Raw genomic sequence first — 21,691 nt, 5'->3', positions numbered from 1 at the left:
CTAAACATCCTACCTGAGACGCAGTGTGGTTTTTGGAGTGGAAGAAGCACCATGGATATGGTCTTCAGTCTACATCAGATCCAGGAGAAGTGTGTAGAATAAAACGTGCCCTTGTATGTTGTATTTATTGACTTTACAAAGGTTTTTGATACAGTTTCAAGAGAAGGCCTCTGGATTGTGCTGAAGAAGTATGGCTGTACAGACAAAGTCATTAACCTGTTAAGATCCTTACATGACAGGATGCAAGCTCACGTAGTTCAGGGAAATGCCACCTCCATGGAATTTGCTGTGACAAATGGTGTCAAGCAAGGTTGTGTGCTTGCCCCGACACTGTTCTCGTTGTACCTGATTGCAATGCTAGAAATAGCATTCAAAGAAACTCAAGAAGGTATTTTCATACAGACATGGCATGATGCAGATCTCTTCAATGTGTCCCACTTCAAGGCAAAGACACGTACAACAAGGCACCTTGTGAGAGAAACGCTGTTTGCTGATTATAGTGCTGTGGTGGCGCACAGCTCTGAGGATATTCAAATGCTAGTAGACAGATTTGCCAAAGCTGCTGCTCAGTTCAGCCTCAAGATCAACATAAAGAAGACCAAGTGCCTTTACCAGCCAGTGAAACTGCTCAACCCTCCACCTGCACCTGAAATCATAACACTAAACCAAGAACCACTCGTGCAGTGCACAGACTTCAAATACCTTGGAAGTACAGTCTCCAACAATGCCAAAATCGATAAAGAGACCAGGAATAGGATGGGCAACACGAGCGCTGCTTTTGGCAAACTACAAGATCGGCTATGGAAAAACAGACAAGTTTCCATCAGACTAAAATGCAAGGTTTATAGAGCTGTTGTACTGTCTACCCTATTATATGGTGCTGAAACCTGGACCATCTACCGAAATCAGATCAAAAAGCTCCATGCTTATATGATGAGGCAGTTGAGGGCTATCATGAATATATCTTGGATGGGCAAAGTTACCAATTTAGCAACCCTGCATTGTGCTGGACTACCATCTATAGAAGGCATCTTAATTGAGAAGGGCCTCAGATGGCTAGGCCATGTACAAAGAATGGAAAATGAAAGACTCCCAAGACAACTGTTGTATTCTCAGCTCTGTGAAGGCAAACGAAACCAAGGGAGACCTAAACTTAGGTAAAAGGATGTGGGAAAAAGAAACATGAAATCACGAGGAATAGATATTAAGAGTTGGCAACAAACAGTGACAAACAGGGCTGCATGGAGAAGTATCATTAAACCCAAGTCTATATCATAGCACAGTCCTTGTCATTTTCCACTGACTGCAAGAGAGAGAGAGAGAGAGAGAGAGAGGTGGTGCTTTATTGAATTAATTGATTTCAATATGTACGGTACATTATTTCCACATGAAGCCATGACCTAATGGTTAGAGAAGCAGCTTTGGGATCAAAAGGTTGCTGGGTTGATTCCCTGGACCAGCAGGAATGGCAGACGTGCCCTTGAGGAAGGCACTGAACCCTCAACTGCTACCCAGGCTGCTCTGGGTATGCTGTATGTCGCTCTGGATAAGAGTGTCTGCTAAATGCTCATTAATGTAATGTAACATCTCATCTCATTATCTCTAGCCGCTTTATCCTGTTCTACGGGGTCACAGGCAAGCTGGAGCCTATCCCAGCTGACTACGGGTGAAAGGTGGGGTACACCCTGGACAAGTCGCCAGGTCATCACAGGGCTGACACATAGACACAGACAATCATTCACACTCACACCTACGGTCAATTTAGAGTCACCAGTTAACCTAACCTGCATGTCTTTGGACTGTGGGGGAAACCGGAGCACCCGGAGGAAACCTACACGGACAGAACATGCAAACTCTGCACAGAAAGGCCTTCGCCAGCCACGGGGCTTGAACCCAGACCTTCTTGCTGTGAGGCGACAGCGTTAACCACTACACCACCGTGCCACCCGTAATGTAACATCAATAAGATATACCTCACCAAAAAGTGTGGTGAAGCAGCTTTTAGCTACTATGCAGTACAGCTATGGAGCCAACTCCCATAGGACATCAAAAATGCTCCTGCTGTTGGCAGCTTCAAATCTAGATTAAAGACCAAGCTGTTCTCAGATGCTTTCTGCTAATTGATAAATATCATCATCTTTACATGTTTTAAACTGTACTTAACTTTTACAGTCTTTGCATGTCTTAAAGGTCTGATGACACGAACATGACTCTATGCAATTTCTTAAATAAACTATACAACATGGCAAACATGTTAGATTTCTGTTATAATTACGTGAAAAGAAGCTGTTGTTACGCGAATATCCAACTTTTAATTGCACAGCGCAAGAAAACTGGGTCCGTGGCTCGCGGCCATGTTGTGACGTCAGCGGAAGAACACACTGCGGTTCACTGGCTGTTCTACTCTGGTTCTACTCAATGGAAATGGCACATGAAAACATCGGTGAACTCTCTAGTGCTAGCTCTTCCTCTTCTGGGAGTCTAGAATTGTGTTGATCTCTTCTGAATAGAATCTATGATAGCCTACCCTCTTTACCCTTTGCCTCTCGTTGCTAGGCGGCAGTTACATGAAAGCCACAAGCTTTCACAAGCAAATACATGACTGATATCACGCCGACTTTATGATTACATTTATGATTATCATGTAGAATCTATAGCTCTACGTACCTTTATCTTATGTCGTTTCACAACACATGTTCTGACAGGAGGACTGTCTTTGGATCCGGCATAGCTACTAGTAGACCCCCTTCGGAATACTGGCAGTGTTGCCAGATTGGGAGGTTTCCCGCCCAGTTGGGCGGTTTCAAGTGCATTTTGGTGGGTTTTGAACATATTTTGGGCTGGAAAACTTCAGCAGTATCTGGCAACAGATACTGCTGATGTTTTCCAGCCCAAAATATGTTCAAAACCCACCAAAATGCACTTGAAACTGCCCAACTGGGGGGAAACCTCCCAATCTGGCAATACTGTGTAGGCACTGCTGATGGTAGTAACACACGTTTGTGCTGAACTGAACACCCAAGAGATTCTTTTAAGCTGGGAAGGGTGTTAAAACAATCCAAATCGAAGTGTTCAGAGCACAGGACGGATGTTGGTGAGGGCTCCCACTTGTCACGAGTGCACCTGACTTGCTTCACCCACTTCGCATGCAGCTCGGGATCTCTGGGAAACTTGAATAAACTTACCCCATCCTTGTGGGTTTTGGAGCAAAAGCCGGCAACACAACGCGAAGGCATAATAACTAATATATATATATATATATATATATATATATATATATATATATATAACTAATATATATATATATATATATATATATATATATAATCTCATTATCTCTAGCTGCTTTATCCTTCTACAGGGTCGCAGGCAAGCTGGAGCCTATCCCAGCTGACTACGGGCGAAAGGCGGGGTACACCCTGGACAAGTCGCCAGGTCATCACAGGGCTGACACATAGATACAGACAACCATTCACACTCACATTCACACCTACGCTCAATTTAGAGTCACCAGTTAACTTAACCTGAATGTCTTTGGACTGTGGGGGAAACCGGAGCACCCGGAGGAAACCCACGCGGACACGGGGAGAACATGCAAACTCCACACAGGAAGGCCCTCGCCGGCCCCGGGGCTCGAACCCAGGACCTTCTTGCTGTGAGGCGACAGCGCTAACCACTTCACCACCGTGCCGCCCATATATATATATATATATATATATATATATATTAGTTATTATGCCTTATATATAACTTATATATATATATATATAATGTATAATAATGTATAATAATAATACTAATAACGACAAACTGGTAATTTAGGAGGAAGGTTCTTTCGGTGACGTCATATAGCTCCTCCTCCTCCTTCGTCTCCTGGGTGCTGCAGCCCCGTCAAATTTGCCCAGATAGCCACGTTTTTTATCATAACTTGTAAAATAGGTGCCTTCGTGAATTAATATATGGATCATCGGGAATGACTTATGTTATAAAACATCGCCAAAGATGTCAAAAACGTGTCATCAGCACTTTAAACTTTACTTAACTTTTTTCCATTTTATTCTGCTTTTTTTTACTGAACTTTCTATCTTCTTCCCTCTTTATTTTATGTAATTTTATTTTCTATTGTATACTGTTTTGCTTTTACCTCTGTAAAGCACATTGAACTGCCACTGTGTATGAAATGTGCTATATAAATAAATTTGCCTTGCCTTGCCTCACCAAGACAATTATATTATTATTTTTACTTACTTTTGGTGCGTCATTGTGTTGCTGTGTTATGTTCTGTGTTATTCATATGAAAATAAGTACATTCGAATCAAACAAATTGAGTTCAGTAATAATAACTCGTTTAGTTTGATCCTTTGTGTACTGTCACTGCTTTTGGATGCAGGTCTGTCTATGAAGAGTGATGCAAGACTGGTGTTGAATAAAATTTAACAGAAAAAGATAACGATAACTCTTTCAACAAAAACTTTTTTTTGCTATCTGATGAAATTGTGGACTTATTGGACTCTGCAGGATGTATATACAGTATTTTTTTTTGCGATTCAGGCTTTAAAATGGCCAACATGTAGTAGCATTTGTCTTGGGTATGGAAATGTTATAATGCATTTTGGATGCTAAAAAAGGGCAAGGTGCCGTATCCGACGGCAACGATGCCTCCGGGCTCAGCGGCTTGATCTGAATATCCGGCTTTATGAAGATTTATGAAGGTTGCTGTAGTTATATTAAACTTCATCTCCAGTGACAGGAGCCCAGTGGAATAGTGAATACCTTGGTGAGCGTGTTGCAGCTGTTTGTATCGCTGTGTCCTCTGGGAAGACGACAGGAATGAGTAATAAAAAAAAAAAACACACACACGTGTGCATGCACACACACACAAAATGTTCATTAATGGTCGGCCTGGTGTTTGAGTTTGAGTGACACGGTCATGTTACGGCCCGGTCAGGGGCTGATGTTGTGAGGGTGAATTTAATACCAACTTCCTTCAATATTCAGAAAGTTTCTGCTTGGGAAATTTCATTTCCATGATGTTTTGCCCCCCATGTATCCCCCCTCCCCTTTTTTTAACCATTTTGTTGGAGCAAATACTGACATGTGGGAGGAAAATGCTTGATTTCCCGGCTCTGGCTGTGAGGACGGTGAACTGACGTTAATTTACACACTTTGATTTCCACACAAGCTGCCTTCATTATTCATACTGAGTTTTTTTTTTTCCTCAGTATGTTTACTGATCTGATTTTTTTTTTTTCGCACTCATGGATTTATGCCTTAACCTCCAGCTCTTATTTGTGATATATTACATTCATTACAATTACTAATGGAGTGTTAGAGAGGAGGCCTGACACATTTGTAGTCACAGCGTATAGTGCCGTTGTCATTCCATGGATTATGGAGCAGATTTGAACGTGTGCAGAAGGTTCGTGAGGCTAATTGCATTCCTTCTTTCCTTATTATTATTTTTTTTTCAAGACAGAGCGCTCTTATGCTTCTACTTCTGACAGCATGGTATTATCACCCTGCAAAGCTTTTAAAAAACTTCAGGTTTGTGTCTGCATGAGTGTATGAGTGTATGAGTGTGTACGGTATGTGTGTGTATGTGTGTGTGCTGAAACAAATTCCAGGCAGTCAATGACTCTTTACTCTCTCAGGTATAAAATCTGATGGGAACAAGTGAAAATGTGTGCTTCAGAAAAGAAAAAAAAGAAATGAGGCATCAATGTAACTCACCAGGTGATTTTGAGTCACGAAGAACGTGTCTAATGGACTCTATAAGGAATCAGAGCCTTTAGCTCAAAAGCATAAATGTTTCCATGCGGTCGTTCTATAATCCTATAAGCCTTCGGTCATTTTATGTCCAACAGCTTCATTTTTTATTATAAAACATTATTTTAGTGATGCAACCTTGATGCAGAAACTGGAAAGTTCTCCAGGCTTTCAGTTCATGCACTTTTTTTTTTCAGAGTGGATTCCATTATCATGTAGTAATACGGGGCCCATCGTGTTAGTGCTTTTATTGGTATTTATTACACTGCTGGGTGAGATGTTATTGCCTTGGTGGCGTTGTCCTGAGCAGGCTAAATGGAGGTCAGCTTTACAAATGAATCTGCATGTGTGACTGAGTGAATCGGTGATGGTCAAAGATTTTTTTTTCCCCTGCAAGCAAAAACCTCTGTCTTGATTTTCTCTTTTGAAATAGATCTCAGTTTTTAACCATCTCTTCGCTGTAATATAGAGTGTTTCTCTTGCACTTTTCCTGCTTCACTCATGAAGCCTTCATCCAAATGACTCCAATCTGGTGCAGGTTCTGTTTATCTCCATAAGCTTAAAATCAGAAAAAGTGTTGAAGATCTACATCCATGCAAAAATTTCTCCAAAAAAGATAAAAATATCTCACATGTCATGTAAGAATATTACATTGTTGATCACTTCTGTTTTAATTCTTATATGTTGGTCTAAACCAAGAAAAAGAAGAAGAAGAAGAAGAAGAAGAAGAAGAAGAGGACAAATGACCATCCTGTATCATTCAGCTTTAAAATCTTAGTTAGAAGGTCCTCCAATAATATCTCATTTGTTTCCCTCAAGGATGATGATGATGATTAAGATAATTATTAATATAAATATATTGTATACTATATATAATCTCAATGTCTTCTTCTTCTTCTCCTCCTTCTCCTCCTTCTCCTTCTTCTCATCAGCACCACCATCATCATTATTATTATTATTCCAACCCCAAACCAGAAAATGTTAAGACAGTATGGAAAATTAAAACAAACAAACAAACGAACGAACGAACGAACGAACGAACGAACAAACGAATGAATGAAGCAGTGATTTCTAAATTTACTTTGACTTGTATTTCCTTGCAGACAGAATGAACCCAAGATATTTCATGTTTTGTTGGTCAACTTCATTTCAGTTGTTAATACACATCCATTCCTGTGTTTCAGACCTGCAACACATTCCAAAAAAAGTTGGGTCAGGGACAATTTAGTCAAGTCAAGTCAAGTCAAGTCAAGTCAACTTTATTGTCAAATATGCTATACATGCTCGACATACAGCACAGATGAAATATCAGTCCTCTCTGATAACAGGCAATGTAATAAATAAAAATAGAATAATTGAAAAAAAACAAACAATATAAACAGTATAAACACTCTAGATAGGAACTAGACATAGACTAAACACTCAATATAAACAGTATAAATAAACAGTATAAACACTCTAGATATGAACTTGACATAGACTAAACACTCAAACAATACAGTATAAACACTCTAGATAGGAACTAGACATAGACTAAACACTCAATATAAACAGTATAAATAAACAGTATAAACACTAGATAAGAATAAGACAGACTAAACACTCAAACAGACAATATAAACAGTATAAACACTCTAGATATGAACTAGACGTAGACTAAACACACACACACACACACACACACACACACACACACACACACACATATATAAATTGATACAAATAACCAAACAGTCAAGGGCACTTGAGGTATAGCAGGTAAACATGAAACATGAAATAAGCAGAATAAACAAACTAGCAGCTGTTAAGGTGAGGTAGTGCAGAATAGTGCAAATGAGCGAGGTAAAGTGAGATGTGCGGTCCCTGAGTTCAGTGCGTTAATGAACGATGAGATGTATGTGTGTGTGTGTGTGTGTGTGTGTGTGTGTGTGTGTGTGTGTGTGTGTGTGTGTGTGTGTGTCTGTTGGGGGGGAAACTGTGAGAATGACATGTCAGATGCTGAAGGGGGGGCAGGGGGGTGTGCGAGCAGAATCTGTGGCAGGGGGCAGAGGGGGGAGGAGGGGCAGAACAGGGAGGGAGTTGAGCTTCCTGACCGCCTGGTGAAAGCAACTGTTCTTGAGCCTGCTGGTTTTGGCCCGGAGACTCCGCAGTCTCCTCCCCGACGGCAGCAGACTGAAGAGGCTGTGAGATGGGTGGGTGGGGTCACCTGCGATCCTGATGGCTTTGCGGGTGAGGCAGGAGTTATAGATATCCATAAGAGAAGGGAGAGGGACACCAATGATCCTCTCAGCTGCTCTCACGATGCGCTGTAGAGTCTTGCAGCAGGACACGGTGCAGGCGCCGTACCACACGGTGATGCAGCTGGTCAGGATGTTTAGGGCAAGTAATGAGGCACAACTATTAATTAATGATGTGATGTGAAACAGGTGATTGCAATCATGATTTGGGACAAAATCAGTCTCCAGGAAAGGCCTAGTCTTTGATGAGTAAAGGTGAGTTGAGGATCTCCAGATTGTCAAAAAGTTTGCATGAGAAAAGTATTGAAATGTTTAGAAACAATATTCCTCAAAGAAAGATAGGAAGGGATTTAGATATTTCACCCTCTATGGTGCATAATATCATTAAACGATTCAAGGCATCTGGAGGAGTTTTGGTGTGTAAAGGGCAAAGGGCTCAAGCCTAATCTGAACCCTTGTGACCGCTGATCCCTCACTGCATCAAGAACCGTCATTCATCTACAGCTGACAGAACCACATGGGCTCAAGATTACTTTGGAAAACCTTTGTCAAGCTACAATCCAGAGTTATATCCACAAACACCAGTTAAAACTTTACTGTGCATAAAGGAAGGCTTATATTAACTGTGTCCAGAAGCACCATCGACTTCTCTGGGCTTGGAGGCATCTGGGATGGACCATCACACAGTGGTCAGACGAATCAGTATTCCAGGTCTTTTTTTTGGAAGAAATGGACACCATGTGCTCTGAAGATGAAAAGGACCATCCAAACTGTTACCAGGAACAAGTCCAAAAGCCAGGGTGTGTCATAGTATGGTGTTGTGTCAGTGCCCTTGGCAAAGGTAACTTACACTTCTGTGATGGAGCATTAATGCAGAAAAGTACACTGAGATTTTGGAGCAACATCTGCTGCCTTCAAGACGACGTCTTTTCCAGGGAGATTTCAACAAGAGAATGCAAAACAACATTCTGCTCACATTACAAAGGCATGGCTGTGGAAGAAGAGGGCGTGTCCCCTCTGTCCCCAATACAAAATGTGTGGAGAATTTAGAAATGAACAATATGACAGTGATGGCCCCGTACTTAAGACTTGCACACCTTAAAGTGCATATCCTGGACCAATTTAGTGTTTTTGTTTTGTTTTTTTAACATGAAAGTATGTCCCTTTACACACTCATCCAGAAGGGTAATTTTGCACAAGGCCATCTGTCTACAGCAGAAAAAAATAAAATAGCAAAACAGGTCTGGAAAAATCCCAAGGGAGTCGGGAGCCAGATTCGTGACGTCATGTGCGGATCCGCCAGCAGGCTGAGAGAGCTTGCATGGGTTCAGTGTAGAGCCTGTAATATTTGCCCGAGCCCGACGGGGCCCGATGTGACGCGCCGGGTTCGGGCTGGTTGCGCATATTATTTATGATTTATAGTCGGGCTCGGGTCGGGCTCGGGCTTAACCTTACTCGCGCGGGAAAATCGCCATCACGTGAGCATTTTGACCGGTACGCGATAGATTCAAAATGGACATTGCAGAAGTGAAAAGGAGATTAGCCAGTGGCGATTATGTGTTGGTTCAGCAAGCAAAAAATGCAAGGTCAGAAGTGTGGAGAAACTTTGACCATGTGCACAATGAAAATAATGATGCAGTGGGGTATGTTAAATGCAAGAAGTGCGACGCGTTGTTGAAGTATGACAGCAAGACAACCGGGAATTCGTCCCTCATCAGGCATGTTGATCGTAGCTGTAAAGGTAACATTGATCAAACACAAACCTCAATCTCTTCCTTTGTTACGGCACCAAAACCCATACCTGCGAAGTTGAAAGAAACGGTGACCGAGAAGTGTGTCAGCCTCTGCTGTAAAGACATTAGACCTTTTAATGTCGTAAATGGAGAGGGATTTGCAGAGTTGGCTCAAGAGCTAATTAATGTTGGGGCTGCGTACGGGAGGGTTCCCGCAGACTCCGTTATCCCCACCCCCAAGACGATTGCGAGCCGGTGCATTGACATGGCAGAGGAGAAGAGGGATGCTTTAGTGAAGACACTTAATGATGTGCTGAACGACTCTACCGTAGCAATGACTACGGATATGTGGACAGATGATTACCGTAAAGTTAGCTACTTGACAATCACCTGCCATTTCATAACCACTGACATGGAACTGGTCAACAGAACCCTGACGACTGCGATGTTCCCGTTGGATGAGGCAAAAACGGGAGAGAACATCAGACGGGAGATACTGCGACTGCTGGTGACGAAGTTTGGCCTTAACGCCTCCGCTCTCAACAAAATTGTGTGGGTGACTGATGAGGGGGCGAATATTAAACTAGCTCTGCGGCCATATCAGAGATTGGACTGCATTGATCATGTCCTCAACACAGTACGTCGCCATGGTCTAGATATCACAGAGCTGTCAAAACCAGACGGCGCTCCAGACATAGCAGACACAATTTGTGCTGCTAAAGCATTAGTGAAGTACGTGAAACAGTCAGGCTTGGCTGCACACCTGTCCACGACGTTGCGGCAAATGGTAGACACGCGATTCAGTTCGGTGTACCTAACATTGACATCCATTCAGTCCGTTTTTCAGGAGCTCTACGAGAAGCTGGCTGAACGCGGGGAGAGCGCTCGCATTGACAACGTAGCACCTGACACATTGAGCTTTCTGATAGACTTTTTGAAGCCATTCTGTGAAGCTCAACGGGAGCTTGAGGGAGACAAATACCCGACACTTCATCGTGTGTGCCTCTGGGTCGAGAAACTTAAACGCCACTGTCAGCCCAATGCCCTCGACACCCCACAGCAAGCTGTCCTACGTAAGCGACACGGAGACTGGCTCATACGGAAAGTGTGCATACATGACATGCATAAGATCGCATTGTTCCTCTGGCCAAAATTCAATCAACTGAGAATGATGTCATCATCAGACAGAAACGCCGTGTATGCCCATGTCCGCACCCTTCTGCATTCTGCAGCTGAAGGCCCAGATGTGGAACACCCCCAGATTGAAGCCCCTCTTCCAGCGAAAAGAGCGCTTTTTGCTGAATGGGAAAATGAACCGCAAGCTGGCTGGGAAGATGACGAGGTCACGCGCTACACTGAAATGGCTGTCATGGATAACGAAGTGGAAATTCTCGACTGGTGGAAGATCAACAAAACATCATTCCCCAAACTTGCAAAGTTAGCGAGATCAGTGCTCTGCATCCCTGCCAGTAGCAGCAGCAGCGAAAGGGTTTTCAGCGCTGCTGGACGCACCATCAGTCAGCGCAGAACTGCGCTGAAGCCGTCTACTGTGGATGCAATCATCTTCCTCCACAAAAGCATGTGATCTTGGTGAGTAAATATTTTTGAAATCCAATGCTTAATTATAGTGAGCGGTCATTGTGTTGTGCAAAATGCCTGCTCGTGGGCTAATGCTATTCTTTTATTAATTTTCAGCTGCTGAACAACGTGGAGGGTTGAGGAGAGACTTCAGTTAAACAGTTTTCATTTTTCAACGAGCCGCCGCTGATTGCATCATTTTCAAATATATAAAGACATGGATAGCGTTTTTTTTCTCCATATTTTCTCCATAAAAGACACGTTCTGTTTTTTTAATGGCTAGGCCTATATTTTCTTTTATGTGCGCATTTGTGTTTGTTATGCGCCCCTCTTCGATTCTGAGTAAGGTGGACATCTTAGCTATTTTGTTAAAAGTTACGATGCATTCGTTTGACCTATGAATGTTTTGAGGTAGCCTAAAAAAAGTTGACATTAAGAAAATAATAAAATAAATGAATGGATAAAAATGTGTTCTTTATTTCCGCCTGGTTTCCCTGAAAGAAACAATCGGGCTGCAACGGGTACGGGCTCTACAAAGCTGTCAATCACAACGGGCCGGGCTGGGCTCGGGTCGAGTTCTGTCGGGCCCCGGCCGGTTCGGGTCTGACTTTTCAGGCCCGTTTCATGCTATAGTTCAGTGTACAGTCTGTGTAGACCAAGTTTCGCAGCTAGTGATTTTGCATTGAAATATGGAATTGTTGTCTGAGCTAAAAGCTTCAGCTTCTAAACCCACGGATTCATATATCAATCCTCATACAACCCCGATTCCAAAAAAGTTGGGACAAAGTACAAATTGTAAATAAAAACGGAATGCAACGATGTGGAAGTTTCAGAATTCCATATTTTATTCAGAATAGAACATAGATAACATATCAAATGTTTAAACTGAGAAAATGTATCATTTAAAGAGAAAAATTAGGTGATTTTAAATTTCATGACAACAACACATCTCAAAAAAGTTGGGACAAGGCCATGTTTACCACTGTGAGACATCCCCTTTTCTCTTTACAACAGTCTGTAAACGTCTGGGGACTGAGGAGACAAGTTGCTCAAGTTTAGGGATAGGAATGTTAACCCATTCTTATCTAATGTAGGATTCTAGTTGCTCAACTGTCTTGGGTCTTTTTTGTCGTATCTTCCGTTTTATGATGCGCCAAATGTTTTCTATGGGTGAAAGATCTGGACTGCAGGCTGGCCAGTTCAGTACCCGGACCCTTCTTCTACGCAGCCGTGATGCTGTAATTGATGCAGTATGTGGTTTGGCATTGTCATGTTGGAAAATGCAAGGTCTTCCCTGAAAGAGACGTCGTCTGGATGGGAGCATATGTTGCTCTAGAACCTGGATATACCTTTCAGCATTGATGGTGTCTTTCCAGATGTGTAAGCTGCCCATGCCACACGCACTAATGCAACCCCATACCATCAGAGATGCAGGCTTCTGAACTGAGCGCTGATAACAACTTGGGTCGTCCTTCTCCTCTTTAGTCCGAATGACACGGGGTCTCTGTTTTCCATAAAGAACTTCAAATTTTGATTCGTCTGACCACAGAACAGTATTCCACTTTGCCACAGTCCATTTTAAATGAGCCTTGGCCCAGAGAAGACGTCTGCGCTTCTGGATCATGTTTAGATACGGCTTCTTCTTTGAACTATAGAGTTTCAGCTGGCAACGGCGGATGGCACGGTGAATTGTGTTCACAGGTAATGTTCTCTGGAAATATTTCTGAGCCCATTTTGTGATTTCCAATACAGAAGCATGCCTGTATGTGATGCAGTGCCGTCTAAGGGCCCGAAGATCATGGACACCCAGTATGGTTTTCCGGCCTTGACCCTTACGCACAGAGATTCTTCCAGATTCTCTGAATCTTTTGATATTATGCACTGTAGATGATGATATGTTCAAACTCTTTGCAATTTTACACTGTCAAACTCCTTTCTGATATTGCTCCACTATTTGTTGGCGCAGAATTAGGGGGATTGGTGATCCTCTTCCCATCTTTACTTCTGAGAGCCGCTGCCACTCCAAGATGCTCTTTTTATACCCAGTCATGTTAATGACCTATTGCCAATTGACCTAATGAGTTGCAATTTGACCCTCCAGCTGTTCCTTTTTTGTACCTTTAACTTTTCCAGCCTCTTATTGCCCCTGTCCCAACTTTTTTGAGATGTGTTGCTGTCATGAAATTTCAAATGCGCCAATATTTGGCATGAAATTTCAAAATGTCTCACTTTCGACATTTGATATGTTGTCTATGTTCTATTGTGAATACAATATCAGTTTTTGAGATTTGTAAATTATTGCATTCCATTTTTATTTACAATTTGTACTTTGTCCCAACTTTTTTGGAATCGGGGTTGTATATCTATTGTTGCATAAATCATATTTTTTCTAATTACTATTATGTATTTATATATTTCTTCATTTAGAAGAGTACTGGCTACTGTCGGAGAAAGATTTCATAAGCTGCACACATGGAATCGGCTAAGCAGGGTTGTATATACATTTAATGTGTTTGACAGGTCCCAAGATCTCAAGCCCTGACACGCATATCCCTTGATACATGTGAAGTAAATGTATTATCGCCCAGCGCTTGCATGTTGTTTACTTTTGTGTGTGTCAATAAATAGCATTATCCGTGTACCACACAAACACAGGCACACCTAATTTAGAGTATAGTCTCTCTTCTTTCTTTTTTTTATTTTATTTCGAACATATATAAAAAAAAGTATGTAACTATTTGTACATACAAAAGAAAGAAAATGAGAAAGTGACAAATCAATAAATAAATAAATAAAATACATAAAGAGCTAAGACATTACAATACACCGCACACTGTTCGAAAAAGGAGTGGGAAGAAGTACAATACTTCTTACCCTGGCAACAGTCAACTTGTGAATTATCGATTTTCTTGGTCTTTTTATTGGCTCTGCTTGGTCCTTGGCTTTTTCTGGGTGCCCTGCACGAAGTGCTCCCATTTCTCTCTCATTGTCCGGTCTTTTGGAAAATGATGAGTACTAATCCCATCATGATTGGTGTTGCTACACCCTCCTACGATACATCTGTTAACCATTTTAATAATTATGTGATAATGTTGAAGAAATTTGCAGAAAAACACCAGGTCATTTTCTCATAAACAAACCAACGCTGACATGGGATTCAGAGGGAGGCGTCCCGCGCGTGATGTCACGAAAATCAATGCTTGCCAGGAAATCCAAATGCCAAGTTTTTTCAGGGGCAGACCAATTCACCTCAAATAGCTTGATTTCAACTGAATTTTTCTGGTCTTGCGCAAGGTAAAAAAATTGCACAAAATGCAAAATGTGACAGATATTTGACCAAAGTTTAATATAAAATAAGAGAATTACATTGATCTTGCTCCTAAATATACCCAAGATGTGCACTTTAAGACCTGTTTGCAGGAAGAATGGGACAAAATCACACCTGAAAAAAGTCACTTCATCATTTTGACTCAACAAACAATACTGTGGTGGGCCAAGAGTTCACTCCATACCACTGACGTGTTCAGATGTTAAATAAATACCAACTTTATCTGATGAATTAACTGATTGATTAATTGATTTACGGTTGTTTAATTTATCAGGAAAAAGTCTAACTCCGGTAATTAGGATAACATTATAATGATAAATAAATAATAAATATGCAGTCTTAAACTCAGAACCTTCCATGTAGAACTCAGAAGCCTTAAATGTTCTCTGGAGAACCCTATAATGGACTGGTTCTCTTTCCACAAAGGCCCTTTCTGTTAACACGCTTGTGCTAATACATTTCAGTTTCTATAGTAACAGCTGTCAGGCTGCAGATGCAAGTACTGCATAATGCTTTATTTTAACAACTGGAAGAAAATCTGAAATGTTAGACAAAGTCGAGGTGAAAAACAAAAAATAAAACAAGACTAAGACCTGGGGAAATTAGACACAACAAACAAGGCTTGATACTGTGAGATACTTCACATCTGTGATTGAGTCCATGTGTGTGTGTGTGTGTGTGTGTATATATACTATATAGAGGAGTCTGTTATTAAGGAAGGACATGTATATGTTCCAGGTCAGAATTGTAGGTCAGGTGGAGTTTTTCAATCTAGGTTAGAATTTTTAACCCAGTTCATAATTTGCTTCTTGTATTATGGAAACTTACTCTATTTAGGGTTCAGATTTGGGAAGACTTTGCATTTTAAACTACTTGATGATGTCATAAGACTGGACTCATTAATAAATTAAAAATATATATCACACCTTCTAGTTGTAATCATTGCTAGTCTAGCAGTCGAGGTGTTGGGTTAAGAATCAAGAGGTTCTGAGTTTGAATCCTGGTTAAGTTTAAAAAATGCTAGGTAGATAAGAATAGATGGATGAGAGGAAATACTAGGTAGGTATAGACAGACAGGAAGTGGATGGAAGAAAGAGACACAAAAGAAAGGGTGGGAAATCCCTTTTAAGAATCTTCAGGAAATTATGAACTTGGTTAAAAATTTTAACCCAGGTAAAAAAATAAAATAAAATTAAAAAAACCAATCACCTAGGTTGAAAGTGTTTGACCTGTAACATATATTTAATATTTATGGGAGGAGTCTCCCGTATCCAGTCATTTCGCACAAAATTTTTTTCGCACAACTCTCAATTCAGTATGGAATAGTCACAATAATCAAAATAAAATGCTCTTCTTGATATAAGGGGTTTATTAATTTGTGCTAGCAGGGCTGGGACAAATTGTGACTCTCACTCAGGATCATTCTACTTAATTCTTATTATTATTATCCCATTTCCACTTCAATGGAAAGAGTAGGTCCGAACCAGAACCTTCAAGAATTACATGCATGATGTCCGAGCTGTTTTGGAGATTAACATGGCCCTTGTTTTAGGAGGAATGGACACACAGATTGTCATGAGGCCTCTTCTGGATAAAATTGAAGTGAAGACCACTGCTACTTCCTTTCGCAAGATGCAAGATTTCGCAAGATTTTCCTCATTGAAATTTAGTGTCCTGCGCCAAGAAAGTGGGTTTACTGCTGTTCCAGTACCCAACACATCTGGAGCTGTGGAGACTTGGTAAGACTGATGGCACCAGGGTGCCTGGAGGCAGTTCACCTATTAAAAGGAAACCAGAGAAATTACTTCTGATTGATTGATTGATTGATTGATTGATTGATTGATTGATTGATTGATTCCGAACAGTAAAGAAGATATAAAAACAAACAAAAAAAACAACAAAAAATAAAAAATGCAATCATCAAAACATCGTCATAAACAGAATAGCGCAGCCACAAGGCAATAACATAATAATGTTCGAAAAGGATTAGGAAGAAGTAAATAACTTATCAAATCCTAACCCTCTATACCACCATTAATCAAATGTCACTTTCCACCATAATAAACTATATATACAAAAGAAAGCAAAATCAACAACAAAAAAAACCATACCAACATACCAAGACATATCAACAAGGTATAATATCGACCAAATCAAATCATATATATACAAATACTTATGTTATGCATACAATACATATATACAGTACATACATATACACATACCTATAACTATACACATCTATACGTACACAGACACCCATATCATAATTATGCATATTATGCTTATATCTCATCTCATCTCATTATCTCTAGCCGCTTTATCCTTCTACAGGGTCGCAGGCAAGCTGGAGCCTATCCCAGCTGACTACGGGCGAAAGGCGGGGTACACCCTGGACAAGTCGCCAGGTCATCACAGGGCTGACACATAGACACAGACAACCATTCACACTCACATTCACACCTACGGTCAATTTAGAGTCACCAGTTAACCTAACCTGCATGTCTTTGGACTGTGGGGGAAACCGGAGCACCCGGAGGAAACCCACGCGGACACGGGGAGAACATGAAAACTCCACACAGAAAGGCCCTCGCCGGCCCCGGGGCTCGAACCCGGACCTTCTTGCTGTGAGGCGACAGTGCTAACCACTACACCACCGTGCCGCCCTCCATACACACATATATACACTTATACAGTATAATCAATAGCATGTTATTGTAATTCCTCCTCCCTATACCTCATAAAGATCTGTTCCTTATACCTTTTTTTGAACTGGTTTATAGTTGTACATTTCATGAGCTCCACATTCAAACTGTTCCATAGCTTTACTCCACAAATAGAAATACTGAACATTTTTAATGTTGTCCTAGCACTGCGAATTTTAAATTTCAATTTCCCCCTAAAATTATAGCCCCCCTCTCTATCCGAGAACATTATTTGGATATTCCTTGGTACTTTATAATTCCTTATAAAGTATAATTCCTTATATTCTATAATATACCTGAATTTTAAACATTTTGAATTTAAGAATAGTGAATTAGTATGATCTCGGTAATCAGCACTATGAATTATTCTTATAGCTCTTTTTTGAAGTATAGTTATTGCATGAAGTGAACATTTATATGTATTTCCCCACACCACTGAGCAGTAATTTAAGTATGGTAAAACCAGGGGTCAGTAAAGAATGCGGAGTGAATTATAGTCCAGGACGTGCTTAGCTTTACTCAACACAGATATGCTTCTTGATAGTTTCATTAGTATGTATTTTATATGTGATTTCCAATTAATTCTATCATCTATTATTACCCCAAGAAATTTATTATTAGAAACGATTTCAATATCAACACCATCTACCTGTACATTTATTGCCCTATTTATTTTATAATTATTAAATAACATGATTTTTGTTTTAGACAAATTTAATGATAATTTATTTCGATCAAACCAACTTTTTAACCTGCACAATTCTGAAGAGATTATGTTTTCTAACTCATGTAAATTTGTTCCAGAACAAAACATATTTCTGTCTTCTGTAAATAATACCATCTTAAATATCTTTGATACATTGCACATATCATTTATATAAAGAATAAACAGTTTAGGACCCAATACTGACCCCTGAGGGACCCCACAATCAATATTCAAACGAGTTGAGACAGAGTCACCCAACTTCACAAATTGTGACCTGTTGCTCAAATAACTTTTTATCCAATTTAATACAACTCCCCTTATCCCATATTGTTCCATCTTATTAATTAATATATCATGATTAATAGTATCAAAAGCTTTTTGAAGATCAATAAATATCCCAGCGACATATTTCTTATCATCTATAGAGTTACTGATTTCTTCAATTAATTCCATTAGCGCCATCTCTGTTGATCTATTTGCTCTAAATCCATATTGACTATCACTGAGTAGTTTGTATTTTTCAATGAATTTACAGTTAGGTCCATATATATTTGGACACTGACACAAATTTTCTTTTTTTTTTACCTGTTTACTGAAACATATTAAAGTTATAGTTATATAATGGACATGGACATAAAGTCCAGACTTTCAGCTTTCATTTGAGGGTATCCACATTAAAATTGGATGAAGGGTTTAGGAGTTTCAGCTCCTTAACATGTGCCACCCTGTTTTTAAAGGGACCAAAAGTAATTGGACAATTGACTCAAAGGCTATTTCATGGGCGGGTGTGGGCAATTCCTTCGTTATGTCATTCTCTATTAAGCAAATAAAAGGCCTGGAGTTGATTTGAGGTGTGGTGCTTGCATTTGGAAGATTTTGCTGTGAAGAAAACATGCGGTCAAAGGAGCTCTCCGTGCAGGTGAAACAAGCCATCCTTAAGCTGCAAAAACAGAAAAAAAAACATCCAAGAAATTGCTACAATATTAGGAGTGGCAAAATCTACAGTTTGGTACATCCTGAGAAAGAAAGCAAGCACTGGTGAACTCATCAATGCAAAAAGACCTGGACGCCCACAGAAGACAACAGTGGTGGATGATCGCAGAATAATTTTCATGGTGAAGAGAAACCCCTTCACAACAGCCAACCAAGTGAACAACACTCTCCAGGAAGTCGGCCTATCAATATCCAAATCTACCATAAAGAGAAGACTGCATGAAAGTAAATACAGAGGGTTCACTGCACGGTGCAAGCCACTCATAAGCCTCAAGAATAAAAAGTCTAGATTGGACTTTGCTAAAAAAAAAATCTAAAAAAGCCAGCACAGTTCTGGAAGAACATTCTTTGGACAGATGAAACCAAGATCAACCTCTACCAGAATGATGGAAAGAAAAAAGTATGGCGAAGGCATGGTACAGCTCATGATCCAAAGCATACCACATCATCTGTAAAACACGGCAGAGGCAGTGTGATGGCTTGGGCATGCATGGCTGCCAGTGGCACTGGGTCACTAGTGTTTATTGATGATGTGACACAGGACAGAAGCAGCCGGATGAATTCTGAGGTATTCAGAGACATACTGTGTGCTCAAATCCAGCCAAATGCAGCCAAACTGATTGGTCCGCGTTTCATAATACAGATTGACAATGACCCAAAACATAAAGCCAAAGCAACCCGGGAGTTTATTAAAGCAAAGAAGTGGAATATTCTTGAATGGGCAAGTCAGTCACCTGATCTCAACCCAATTGAGCATGCATTTCACTTGTTAAAGACTAAACTTCAGACAGAAAGGCCCACAAACAAACAGCAACTGAAAACCGCTGCAGTAAAGGCCTGGCAGAGCATTAAAAAGGAGGAAACACAACGTCTGGTGATGTCCATGAGTTCAAGACTTCAGGCAGTCATTGCCAACAAAGGGTTTTCAACCAAGTATTAGAAATGAACATTTTATTTACAATTATTTAATTTGTCCAATTACTTTTGAGCCCCTGAAATGAAGGGATTGTGTTTAAAACATGCTTTAGTTCCTCACATTTTTATGCAATCATTTTGTTCAACCCACTGAATTAAAGCTGAAAGTCTGAACTTCAACTGCATTTGAATTGTTTTGTTCAAAATTCATTGTGGTAATGTACAGAACCAAAATTAGAAAAATGTTGTCTCTGTCCAAATATTTATGGACCTAACTGTATCTAATCTGTTATTGAATAGTTTTTCAAGAATTTTGGAGAATTGAGGAAGTAATGAAACAGGTCTGTAATTTGTGAAGTTGTGTTTGTCCCCAGATTTATACAATGGAATTACTTTTGCTATTTTCATATTGCTTGGAAATGTACCGGTTTGAAATGACAAGTTACAGATGTATGTTAATGGTTTAGAAATCCCCCCAATAATAGTTTTCACTAGTTTCATATCAATATCATTACAATCTGTGGATATTTTATTACTACATTTATTAACTATATCAATAATTTCCTTCTCATCGACTGGTGTAAGAAACATAGAACAAGAATTCCTCTTTATAATATTATCTATACAATTATCATTTGTGACCGGATCAGAGATATTTAGAGCTAATCTTGGTCCAACATCTCATCTCATCTCATTATCTCTAGCTGCTTTATCCTTCTACAGGGTCGCAGGCAAGCTGGAGCCTATCCCAGCTGACTACGGGCGAAAGGCGGGGTACACCCTGGACAAGTCGCCAGGTCATCACAGGGCTGAAACATAGACACAGACAACCATTCACACTCACATTCACACCTACGGTCAATTTAGAGTCACCAGTTAACCTAACCTGCATGTCTTTGGACTGTGGGGGAAACCGGAGCACCCGGAGGAAACCCACGCGGACACGGGGAGAACATGCAAACTCCGCACAGAAAGGCCCTCGCCGGCCACGGGGCTCGAACCCGGACCTTCTTGCTGTGAGGCGACAGTGCTAATCACTACGCCACCGTGCCGCCTGGTCCAACATTAACAAAAAAATTATTAAAACTATTAGCAACTACATCCATGTTATAATTGTCAATACCATTGTCATTAAAGTATTTAGGGTAATGTGGCAGCGGGGGCATGGCCAAGCGTCGCTCTGTGACCGGAGGGCAGAGTTGGGGAAGGTACATGGCAGAATCACTGCACCTGAGGTTGATTAATGTGTTTGTGTGTCTTCCCCAGTGACCGCACACTATTTAAGGAAGAGAGCGAGAGCGGAGAGGGCTCTCTCCCCAACCAGACGACTGGAGTGTGTGTGTATATATGTGTATAGTTAAAGCTGAAAAGCTAAAATAAATGGGTTTTGTGAACTCAGTTCTGGCCTGACGTCCTTCTGTGCTCCACCCACCCATCCGGACCACTACAGTGGTGCCAAAACCCGGGACTTAGCGCGTCGAAGCAGAACAGCCCCATGGAGTCCTCCCTTTTCGCCGAGCTGGTCCACGCCCTCGCCACGGCCCAGCAAAGCCAGCACCAGGCACTAGTCGCCCTCCGGAAGGAACAGGAACAGCGGTTCGAGGCCCTGGTGCTGGCACAGCAGGAAGAGCAACAGGCGTTCCGGCACCTCCTTGCGTCGGCGGGGTCCACCGCCGCGGGGCCGTCCCCCTTCACCCTGACGAAGATGGGCCCGCAGGACGACCCCAAGG

Source organism: Neoarius graeffei, chromosome 7 (genome assembly GCF_027579695.1).
Source record: "Neoarius graeffei isolate fNeoGra1 chromosome 7, fNeoGra1.pri, whole genome shotgun sequence".
NCBI lineage: Eukaryota > Metazoa > Chordata > Actinopteri > Siluriformes > Ariidae > Neoarius > Neoarius graeffei.
The sequence above is the reverse complement of the archived record's forward strand: the minus strand, read 5'-3'. Positions refer to the sequence as shown.